Here is an 11369-nt window from a genome sequence, read left to right on the forward strand (position 1 = left end):
TACCTGACCAGTCACCTGGAAGCAGCTCTTGGTCACCCAGAGCCTGTCTAGCCTCCACCATCTTGTCCTCTGCCCCGCCTTTGTCCTCTTCATCTTCCTCACCACCAAAGTCATTGAACTCATCACCATCATGTGCTGTCTGCCACCACTCTCATCAACCGCTACCTTGCAGTCACTGAGTTCCTTCGGGTTACATCGTCTACAGATTTAATCCACTTGTGTGTGCTCCGACCTCCGATCTTCTAAGTCATCCTGTGTCCCTGCCTCTTCTGGAACAAAGTATTCACAACAGCCATTTCCATCCTATCTGCAAAGTCTACCACCATCTGTTCCTCTGCATTCAACTATTAACTGTTCATCGCTCTGTATGAAAGCACCTTATAAATAAAGTTATTATTATTATTATTATTGTTATTGCTCTGGATATCAAACTTGAACACCACTTCCTCATAACCTCTGTTCTCAGCTCCAACGTGTCCACTGAAATCTGCACCAATCACCAGTCTCTCATTCCTGGAGATATTCTCCATCAATTCTTTTCACTCATTCCATAATTTCTACTCCTTTTCTAACTCACACTCCACCTGTGGGGAATAATCAAGTCAACATTGAACATCACACCTTCACTTTCTAGTTTCAGACCCTACCTGACATCTTTTGCCTCCTGAGCGTATGCATGTCCACCTTCCTCCTCTGCATCATGGCTGTCAACGCTGTAGCTTTTTTTTCTGTCATAGTCCCAACATTGGGACTGCATTTGCAAAACAATTTCAACCTCAGACAAACAACTTGGGTTGTTTTCTTTGTTAATTTATGAAACTTTTGATAATAAAACCCAAATAGGTAAATGTTTTGGACACAAAATGCCCAGACTCGTATAAAAGAAATATGTCAAACATCTAAAATTACAGTCTGGAAAAGAATAAAATTTGAAAATTGATCATTTGTAAGAACCCACGACAGGTTCAATTCAATTCAATTCAATTTTATTTATATAGCGCCAATTTATGAAACATGTCATCTCAAGGCCCTTTACAAAGTCAAATCCAATCAGATTATACAGATTGGTCAAAAACTTCCTTCATAAGGGAACCCAGTTGATTGCATCAAAGTCCTGACAAGCAGCCTTCACTCCTGGAGAAGGGAAAGTCGTCTGCATTGTCCATGGCTTTGCAGCAATCCCTCATACTGAGCAAGCATGAAGCGACAGTGGAAAGAAAAACTCCCCATTAACGGGAAGGAAAAAACATCCAGCAGAACCAGGCTCAGTATGAACTGTCATCTGCCTTTTCCAACTGGGGGTTAGAGAAGACAGAGCAGAGACACAACAAGAGAGACAAAAAAGCACAGAAGCACACATTGATCCAGTAATCTGTTCTACATTAGATGGTAATAGATGATGATCTGTCTTCCCTGGATGATGTCACAGCTAACAGAACGCCAGACCAGGTGTACCTACTATGAAGAAAAAAGAGAGAGAACAAAAAGTTTAAAGCTGAAATGAAGACAAGCAATTCAAACTGGAGAATAGTAGAACTCAGCAGAGTGAGAAAAATGGGCCCTGATGTCCTCCAGTAGCCTAAGCCTATAGCAGCATAGAGGTAGCTCAGGGTATGGTATGGCAGGTATGGCTTTAATGCAATTTAAGACACTCATGAGTTTCAAAGTTAAAATATGGTTATTATACCATTTTATACATACATTGTTTTATGAATTGTAGCACCTACGTATATCCATGCTACTAAAATTCTGTTTTATGTCAAAAATGCATATGCAATGGTAGTTAGAGTGCCAAGTTAGGAAAAGGAGTTGCCCAAAACTAATATCCTGCAAAAACACCACACTTAAGTGTCAATGTTGCTTAGGATAAGACAATAAGGTTCTGGTTGGGGATAAATGGCACATAATAAACATTTCAGTATTAATATGCAGTTAAAACAATAACATTTCCTCCATAAGTAAACTGGTCAGTTTAAACAATCGACCTTTAAAATGTATGTGTTCCTATTGTGTTGCTGCTGCACTTTGGATATATGGCCACAGCACAACTTAATTTGCAATATTGATTCCAATATGATTGTAGCTTATGACATATTTAATATTTTAATTTAAATTACACAATATGCTGTTTTCTTTTGTTCTTGCTTCAGGAAAAATGCTGAGTATCTCACAGACTCATTTGAGCACTCTTCCACACATGCTTGCGTCTACATACATCTGCTCCATGATACATGGGGAATTTAAATCCCACACAGCCCATAAGGTTGGACAGCTGGTTCACATAAGCAGCAGTTATGACATCACTGGTTTTGTCTTGACCCGCCTGGGTGTGGCAGCAAAAACATTTCCCCCTCTGTGAATCAAATGGAAAATAACGTGTGCGTGAGCCTTCCACAATATCCTTATCACGTAGAGATAGCATTGGTGTTTTTATAATGTATACAGAATGAAAAATGTCCCGTACTTCCCTTCAAGAGAGCATACCATTGTTATTTTTGGGTGATTTATTTTTAAAATTCCCTCTGCGTCGCTTTCCACATCCCATCGGCAAAACATTGCCCCAAGACTCGTTTGCACAGAAAGAAAGGTCAACATGTGAAGGATGAATGAAATTAAACATGGCCTTCCACAACTTTCAAGAAACCAATAACTGTCTCTTGAATGTTTTAAAGGTATTAATCTCAGTGTTTATTTTCAATTTTTCAATATTTTCAAAGTTTCGCAACAAGGCCCAAAAACATTCAAAAGATGGACTCATCACTAAAGATAACATTCCTCCAAGGGGTCAGGTTCCAAAGCACATATCACCGACACTAGAAGAGAGTCTGAGGGCAAAGGGCAGCCATAGTAGCCCTTATGAGAGGAGGGCTGTGCTGTGTGCTCCAGGCCTGCAAACATGTAAAACTGTAAAACACTGCTTATGGTTCATAAGTGCTGACAGAGGGTTGTTGTTGTGTTGTCTGCTTTGAAAGACAACTTTCTTTATGACCTCAAATGTTGCTGCAGCTTGGTTTTTGCAGAACATTAGCTTCAAGCTTTCCCATAGCAACCCTATCCAGATGGTAAATGGCTTGTACTTGTATAGCGCTTTAACTAGTCTGTCGACCCCCAAGTGTCATTTAGCCATTCCCACCCTGACGGTGGTGAGCTATGTTAGTAGCCACAGCTGCCATGGGGCAGACTGACAGAGGCGAGGCTGCCATACATCTGCCAGACAGCTGCAGCTGATCCAGAACGCTGCTGCACGCGTCCTCACTAAGACTAAGAAAGCAGAGAACATCACCCCAGTTCTAAAGTCCTTCCACTGGCTCCCTGTATCTCAGAGGATAGACGTTAAAATCCTTCTGTTAGTCTATAAATCCCTGAATGGCTTAGCACCTAAATACATCACAGACTTGTTATCAATGTATCAACCCTCCAGACCACTCAGGTCATCTGGCTCCAGCCTATTCTGCTCTGCAGAACCAGAACCAGAACCAAACACAGAGAAGCAGCATTTTTATGCTCCAGTTATCTGGAACAAACTTCTAGAAAACTGTAAAAGTGCTGAAAGCCTGAGTTCCTTTAAATCAAGATTAAAAACACATTTGTTTAGGATTGCCTTTGACTGTTACTGTTCTACTGAAACCTCATTAGTTCAACTTTGCAGCTCAACTGTTTTTAATGTTTGCTTTTAGTTTCTATCTACCATAAATTACCTTTCTTATTGTGCTAAGTTTATAAGTATCCCCTCCACTTGGGGAGGATGTGCTGCCCCTAGTGGAGGAGTTCAAGTATCTTGGGGTCTTGTTCACGAATGAGGGGAAGATGGAGCGGGAGATCGACAGGCGGATTGGTGCAGTGTCTGCTGTGAAGCGGGCGCTGTACCGATCCGTTGTGGTGAAGAGAGAGCTGAGCCAAAAGGCGAAGCTCTCGATTTACCAGTCGATCTACGTTCCTACCCTCATCTATGGTCACGAGCTTTGGGTCGGGATCCCGGATACAAGCGGCTGAAATGAGTTTTCTCCGTAGTGTGTCTGGGCTCTCCCTTAGAGATAGGGTGAGGAGCTCAGTCATCCGGGGAGGACTCAGATTAGAGCCGCTGCTCCTCCACGTCGAGAGGAGCCAGTTGAGGTGGCTCGGGCTTCTGGTCAGGATGCCTCCTGGACGCCTCCCTGGTGAGGTGTTCTGGGCACGTCCCACCAGGAGGAGACCCAGGGGAAGACCCAGGACACGCTGGAGGGACTATGTCTCTATGACTATGGCCTGGGAACGCCTTGGGATTCCCCCGGAGGAGCTGGCCCAAGTGGCTGGAGAGAGGGACGTCTGGGCCTCCCTACTGAAGCTGCTACCCCCGCGACGATGGATGGATGGATGGATGGATGGATGGATGGATGGATGGATGGATGGATGGATGGATGGATGGATGGATGGATGGATGGATGGATGGATGGATGGATGGATGGATTTACTCTTAACTCTTATTTCCTCACCTAAGCCATCACAGTATAAACTTTTAGAAGCCCATCCTATACTATACTAGTTTTTCTTTTATTATATTATTAACATCCATACTGTTCAATTTGCTGTTCATAAAACAGTGGAGTAAACTAATAATAAGATTCCGCAACATCTCAAGATCTTTTCGCAAAAACTACTGTGAATGAAAGTGATTTATGATGTGAAACAAGGGTGAATTGGGAACACAGCTTGGTACAAACATTTATTGAACTCTGGAGATGTGAGAGAACAACATGTGATCAGGTACCATAATGGTAACTGAGTCCAAATGGGTGGTTGTAATTTTATGAGTTTACAATTTTTCCGCCCATTAACACTCAGACCTCTTCTCTAAGCCCCATAAACTTTGCCTTCTACGTCTTTTCTTCTGTTTCCTCAACCCGCTCCCCTTCCATACTATGACCTATCCGGGCCTCAGCTTCCCCACCCTCTTTATCCCTCCATCTCGCCAAGAGTAATGTGTGTGAAGTGGAGTCTGGGATTATGTACAAAACTCAACTGGTTGTTCTGATTATGCAGGGGCTCCATTCTCCTCGTAGTCACAGCTGCCAAATATGTCATATTTGACCACTTTACGCTAAACCTTTTCTCTTCTTTACTCTCACTCCCTCCTCTTCTTGACTCATTAGTGATAATATAATACTGGGTGGATCAGATGTCAACAGAATGCATACAAGAAAATAACCTGAAGAGACCCTGAGGTCAGTATGTGTGGACTTCATATCGGGTACAATAAGACAAGAGAATTGTTTGGTTTTTAGTTTGTTTGCCAGAATGAATTTGGAATATTGTTGATGTTCTGTTTTTTGGAGGGGGGGGTTGTGTGTGTGGAAGCAGCTACATCACATTTTCCATTTGCTCAATACACACAATGAAAAAAGGACTCCAACTTCATTCATCTCAGGAGCAGGATGACCGTGTTTCTTACAGAGTGAGAATATTCTGAAGTGGTTTATAAAAGCACCAGTGGGCATAAATTCTTCAACAAAATACTGCTATTACTTACTGTTTCTGTCGCTACTGTCAAAAATGAAGTCTGAAAATCTCTTTGCAAAATTTATTTGTCACATTTTAAAATAGTTTTTATGTATGTGTACCAAATATTTAGCAAATGAGTACCGATGGTTTTAAAGTCCAAGATTAGATGTCATCATGCCACAAAATATGGGAACTTATGCATATTTACACCTCCAAAAAAAACATGAAATGATGAAAGCAAATAAAATAGGACTTGTTTTTAGAAAAGGTATTTGTAAATTTAGTGCCCTCCTGAGCACTGAGATGTGAAGCAAGCCTTGAAATAATTACATAATAATTACATAATTACATCAGATAATCTCAATATATATATATATATATATATATATATATATATATATATATATATATATATATATATATATATATATATATATATATATATATATATATATGTATATATATATATATGTATATATATTAAACCCATATATTTTGAGTATGAGGATAAACTCCTTCAAACAAAGCCATTTAAAAAAAAAAAGAGGAAGAGTTTATGACTGTTAAGAGAAATAAAAAGAGAGACACAGAGAGGGGGGGATATTTGAAAGTGTTTTCAAAAACTTGAGGAAATAAAGGAGGAAATTGATTTTTTTCTGTCATAACATGAGATCAGTCAACACACCTCAATCCTGCTTCAGCTTTTTCAGCAAAAATCACCAGACAAGATAAGATAAAATAATATACCAAGACAGAGTTACACAAAGTTTTTGTAAAAAAAAAAAAAAAAAAAAAAAGCTTAGTGGGAAAAAAACAAGCTAATCTAATCTAGAGTTAGTTCTAAAACAGCAGATTACTTTTATCAAAAAGGCCAAAAAGTAAAAGTAAAAGAATAAATACTAGAGTAAATATTGCACAGTTATTGATAATATGGCCTGTTCAGGTAAAACATTTTTTTTAAATATTGAAGTTAAACAGTGGAAAAACTCCAGCCTGTTTACAGAACAATATGAGATAATATACAATAGGCATGATAGTACAGCAGCATCTCGGAGTAGCCAAGGCGTGTGCAAGTTTCATTCAGCATCTGAGAGACTGTACACGATTCATGATCAGATCAGAACCAGTGCAGCCACCAGCATGTTGTAAACACTTATTGAGTCTGTTATGAGCAGCAGAGATTATAAAGTCTAACAGCAGCAGGGAGGAATGGCCTGTTAAAAGATATTTTCATTTCAGTTGCATGCCTACTGTTTTTTATATGATGTCATGAGGTTCAACTTCTAACAGAGGCAGGGTGGGCTCCAGAGGTGGACGGGCCCTAAATGTCTAGCATTATTCTGTTAGGGGGGGAAATGTCCAACAATTATTCTGCTACACACTCAAATGTATTTAAAAGTAAAACTGTTAGATTACACTTTTAAAAGCCCAGACATCAGCGAGCCTCTGTGTCTGTTCCCAGCAGACAAAGTGTCTTTATCATCGTCCCATAATGAAAGATAACAACATTTTGTCTACTCTAATCCATTCTAAAAACACCTGTGGGGATTTAAGAATATAACTGTATGCAAGGGTTTTGGGACAGAAGGCTCCACAAGCGTCAGTAGACCATCCACAAATTAATAAGACAAAGATAAGACTGTTAAATTACACAATTACCCCAGACAAGTGAACCACTTCATTTCCATGTTTTTGAGGAATTATTCCTTAACTTTATAAATTTCTACAGCAGTAGTTTATTCTGATTGGATACAAATGTTTTCAGATTAAACGTTGGCTTACTATATCTTATTTCAGTGTTTTGCACTTTGTTTTTTTCTCTCTTTTTTATCAAACAAAGCATGTTTTTTCGTTATATTGACTATAATAAGACTACGTGACAGGAAGTACAACATTGTGCGTGTGCGCAGAGCATAAACAACGAGGAGCAATGGAGCTGAGTGTGATGACCAATCAGCACCTCCCAGCAAAAGTGCAAAAAGACAGAGAAGTGCAAGATCAAGGGTGGAAAAAGTCCTAAAAAAAGATGTTTGAGGCCAAGGAGGATAAGACACGAGTAGCGCCGAGCTGTCACTTCACTGTGAGGCATTGCAGGACGGTTTAGTGTTACTTTTACAGTAGCTGCGTCACTTTCCCCCATCTTGCTTTCTGATAGCCCCCAACTATGTTTATGTCTGCTGATCATGCAAACCATGCAAAGTTCTTTTCTGGCTCAAAAATGACTAAGGCTTAAAGGCATATAATGTTTTAAGATTAATCTATGGGTTTTTGTGTGTTTTTTGTGACTAGGTTCCTTTAGATTCTTTTAAAGATGGGATCCAGTCAAGGTGGATTTCCAACAAATGGGGCCTCAAAGGGCAATATACACATGAGGAAAATAATGTGTATGTTGCTGTCCAAACAGGCATCATTATTAGCCACCTAGGCTGACAAGGGTTATCGTATGTTTGAAAATTCCTGATTCAAAACTGCAGTTTCTGTAGCTTATCTGTCTGGAATTAGACATTAAACAGGAATTTTCCGAGGGACTATGAGGATTTTTAAGGGCAGCAAATAAATATTCTTGATTGGCTGATTAAACCAAAGCAACCCCATATTTCATACTTTGTTTCCATAGACACCTCAACAACAACAGAAAATATTGGAAACTTGAACTGATGTCCTGTCACATCTCTGTTCTGTTGTTGTCTTCAGCAGGAAACAATCTGGAAAGAATTGTCTCTTGTTTCCAGTGATACGACATATGGCATGACGAATCTCAGTAAGCGCCGGTAAAAGTCTCAGTAAAAGTTCTTAAAGCTGATTCTCAGAAAATTAAACACTTCCAAAACATGACATTAGTACTGCAAACGTAGTTCAGCCTTCTGGGATGTGGCTGGTTTAAACAGTATGTATAAAGTGAAACATCAGACAATGTTTTGGCTATTTTTTTTTCATACGAAACAAGGTCACAAAAAATTCCTACACCAATCTTCCACATTTAAATGTTTTTTGTTTGTTTATGTCTAAAAACACATAGGAGTTGAAAGAGGTAAAGGAAACCAGAAATTGTTGGGTTAGGATGCCCCCTGCTGTGTTCAGAGGAGCAGACTCCCCAGTTTAAGTTGAAAAGAATTTGACTAAAATGTAAATTTATGATACAGAGAGGTACACAAGCAGGCAGGCTGAGCCAGCCAGCCAGCCCTGGAAACAGATAATACTTGAACACAAAAGGTCTTAAACCCACAACTTTTGGGGCATTCTGCACTCATTACACAATGTGTTAATGTTTGTTAAATGTCAGGACATTTTTCATATATTTGCCTGTTGTGACAGTTGGAAACAAATAGCCATAGAAGAAGACCAAATGGAAATATTGTGTTGTGTATTGTGTTTCAGACTAGACTAACTTGTTTCAGGACAGCCCTGGGGCAGAGAGTTACCTTTTCAAATACATTTTCTGTGAAATAATTACATCATTTTAAGAATCAATCTCCTTAAGGTAAGTGGTTTATACATTGGCAAGTGACTCTTTAGAATGTGATTTGATCAAAATAATGTTTTTTCTACCTCTGATTTGCATTGTGAATTGGTTTGAACCCATGCCAATTGTTGTTCTGAGTTAGTTTAACCTAATTTGATCTCATTCCAAATTCTTTGTGCTTAACTTTGGACCTCAGACATGAGCATCCACACTGAAATCATTGAATAATTTTATTGGGTGATGGTTTTTGACCATTTGTGTGTACATAGTTTATTTGTTTTCTTAAATTGTTCATTTTGAATAGTAGTTTTAGTTCAGGTTCACTGGCCTAGTCAAAGCGTGGTTGATTGAAATATTTCACTATTTAAATATTTCATTATTTAACTTGAAGTTGAATTGTTTCTGTTAATAAATTCTTGTGTTTGAAGAGACGTTGTCACAAATTTATTCCATATGTGTGCAGAGTTTGAATCACTCTTTCATCTGTCGTCCTTAATATCATCACCAAATTGGGCTGGTATTCACAAGGCAATACTCGACAGGCCGAGGGTTATTTGATTAAATATTAAATAACTTAAATGCAGTTAATTACGCAATATGAGCAATAGTAAAACATATTCTTGTTTTCTTCCCTAAACCCAAACATCCGTCATGTAGTCTATCTCAACTGTGAATGTTGACAATAAATTAATGTCTTTGTGGTTTGTTATGATTTGGTCAACCGAATAATAAACCATGAAGTAGTTGTTTGAAACAAATTATTTTGCATTAATACTAGAGCACTATCAGGAAAGACAGCTGCTAGTATGGCACATCATTCTTTGACCTAAAAGTGCTAATAGTAAAGAATAATGTGTCTTCTCCACTGGCACATTGAAGAATGGAGCCGTTTGTATGATAATTTCCCCCAGTAGGAAAATGAACCTATTCAGGTTAACGTTTTTTTTTTCTTTCTAAAAATGATTAAATGCTTGGGTTGTGACTTCTGCCACCGGGGAATGTTCACATGAACTATAAAATCATGGCACAAGCACATAGTTTAATTTTGTTTTATTATCACTGACAGCTGCAAAATAAAAAAAAAAACTATTTATAAAATCATAATGCGACAGCGCCCTGCAACAGAGAACAAATAACGTTTTAATGTCTTCTATATGTCAAAAAAAGAATAAGAAAAACACTTGGGAGGGGGAAATCGGTCATACGTATGTCTGTGACCCATGGCGGGTACGAGCTCCCCCAGCACTCAATGCTTGATTAAGTGCAGCATTCTGCGCCATCTCCTCCCTTCTAAGGGAAATTTGCCACTTATGCATCACTTAAAAAAGCGGCATGTGCGGTTCCCGCTGGGCCCGGTGCCTCGACTGTCTGCTTCTCTGTGATAAATGCTGACTGATCCTTATTTGGCACTCTCTTCCGCTTGCATAAACAAAAGGCAAAGAGGTGGTTAACAAAAGACTTTTTTTCTTTAGCAGAAATAAACTTAGACATAAAAAATAATGTTGCAAAGTAGGAAAGTGCTTTGTTATATATGTGGGAGCAATTGTCTGCTTCTGCGCAGCTTCACTTTGTCGGTTTTTGTTTTCTTTGTAAAGACTGCTTTAGGTTTGACATCATTTGGTTTTGCTGTGGCCTCAAGCCAGAATGATGAAATACATATTTCAGTTTGCTGAATGTAAATTACTTTTGATATCACACTTTCGTAATATTTAAAAGTGAATACTTTATCAATTTTATTTAGGTAGAAATTGTGATCATTTAAGTGCATTCTTGGCATTTTCGCTGTACTTTAACCGAAGTAATACGGCAGCTATATATATATATATATATATATATATATATATATATATATATATATATATATATATATATATATATATGTATACATATATATATATATATGTATAGATATATCCAGTTAGATTTCAGTGCTCTACACACTAAAATAGGCTGAATGCTGCTTGTCGGGACTTTGATGCAATCAACTGGGTTCCCTTATATAGGAAATGTTTTACCAATCTGTATAATCTGACCCAATCTGTATAATATGATTGAATTTGACTTTGTAAAGTGCCTTGAGATGACATGTTTCATGAATTGGCGCTGTATAAATAAAATTGAATTGAATTGAAATAAATTGCTAAATTGGATAATTGATCCCTGTATTCACCTACAAATTCCCTTCTGTAGGGGTTGATTCCAGTTAATTTATGTCCCCTGGTGAATTGGTGTCCAAATCTTTTGTCACGTGGGCCAAAATCAAAAGTTCTTGCAAGTCAGAAAGTAATATTGTTTTAAAAAACTAAGATCACAAATGATACGTTGTGAATTGTTTCAGCAAACTATGCATTATTTTAATTGTATTATAATACAAATATAGTCAGATGTTTTGTAGGGAAGTGATGTATAAATCATTGTGGTTAAAAAA

The sequence above is a fragment of the Fundulus heteroclitus genome, chromosome 1 (assembly GCF_011125445.2).
Source record: "Fundulus heteroclitus isolate FHET01 chromosome 1, MU-UCD_Fhet_4.1, whole genome shotgun sequence".
Taxonomy (NCBI): domain Eukaryota; kingdom Metazoa; phylum Chordata; class Actinopteri; order Cyprinodontiformes; family Fundulidae; genus Fundulus; species Fundulus heteroclitus.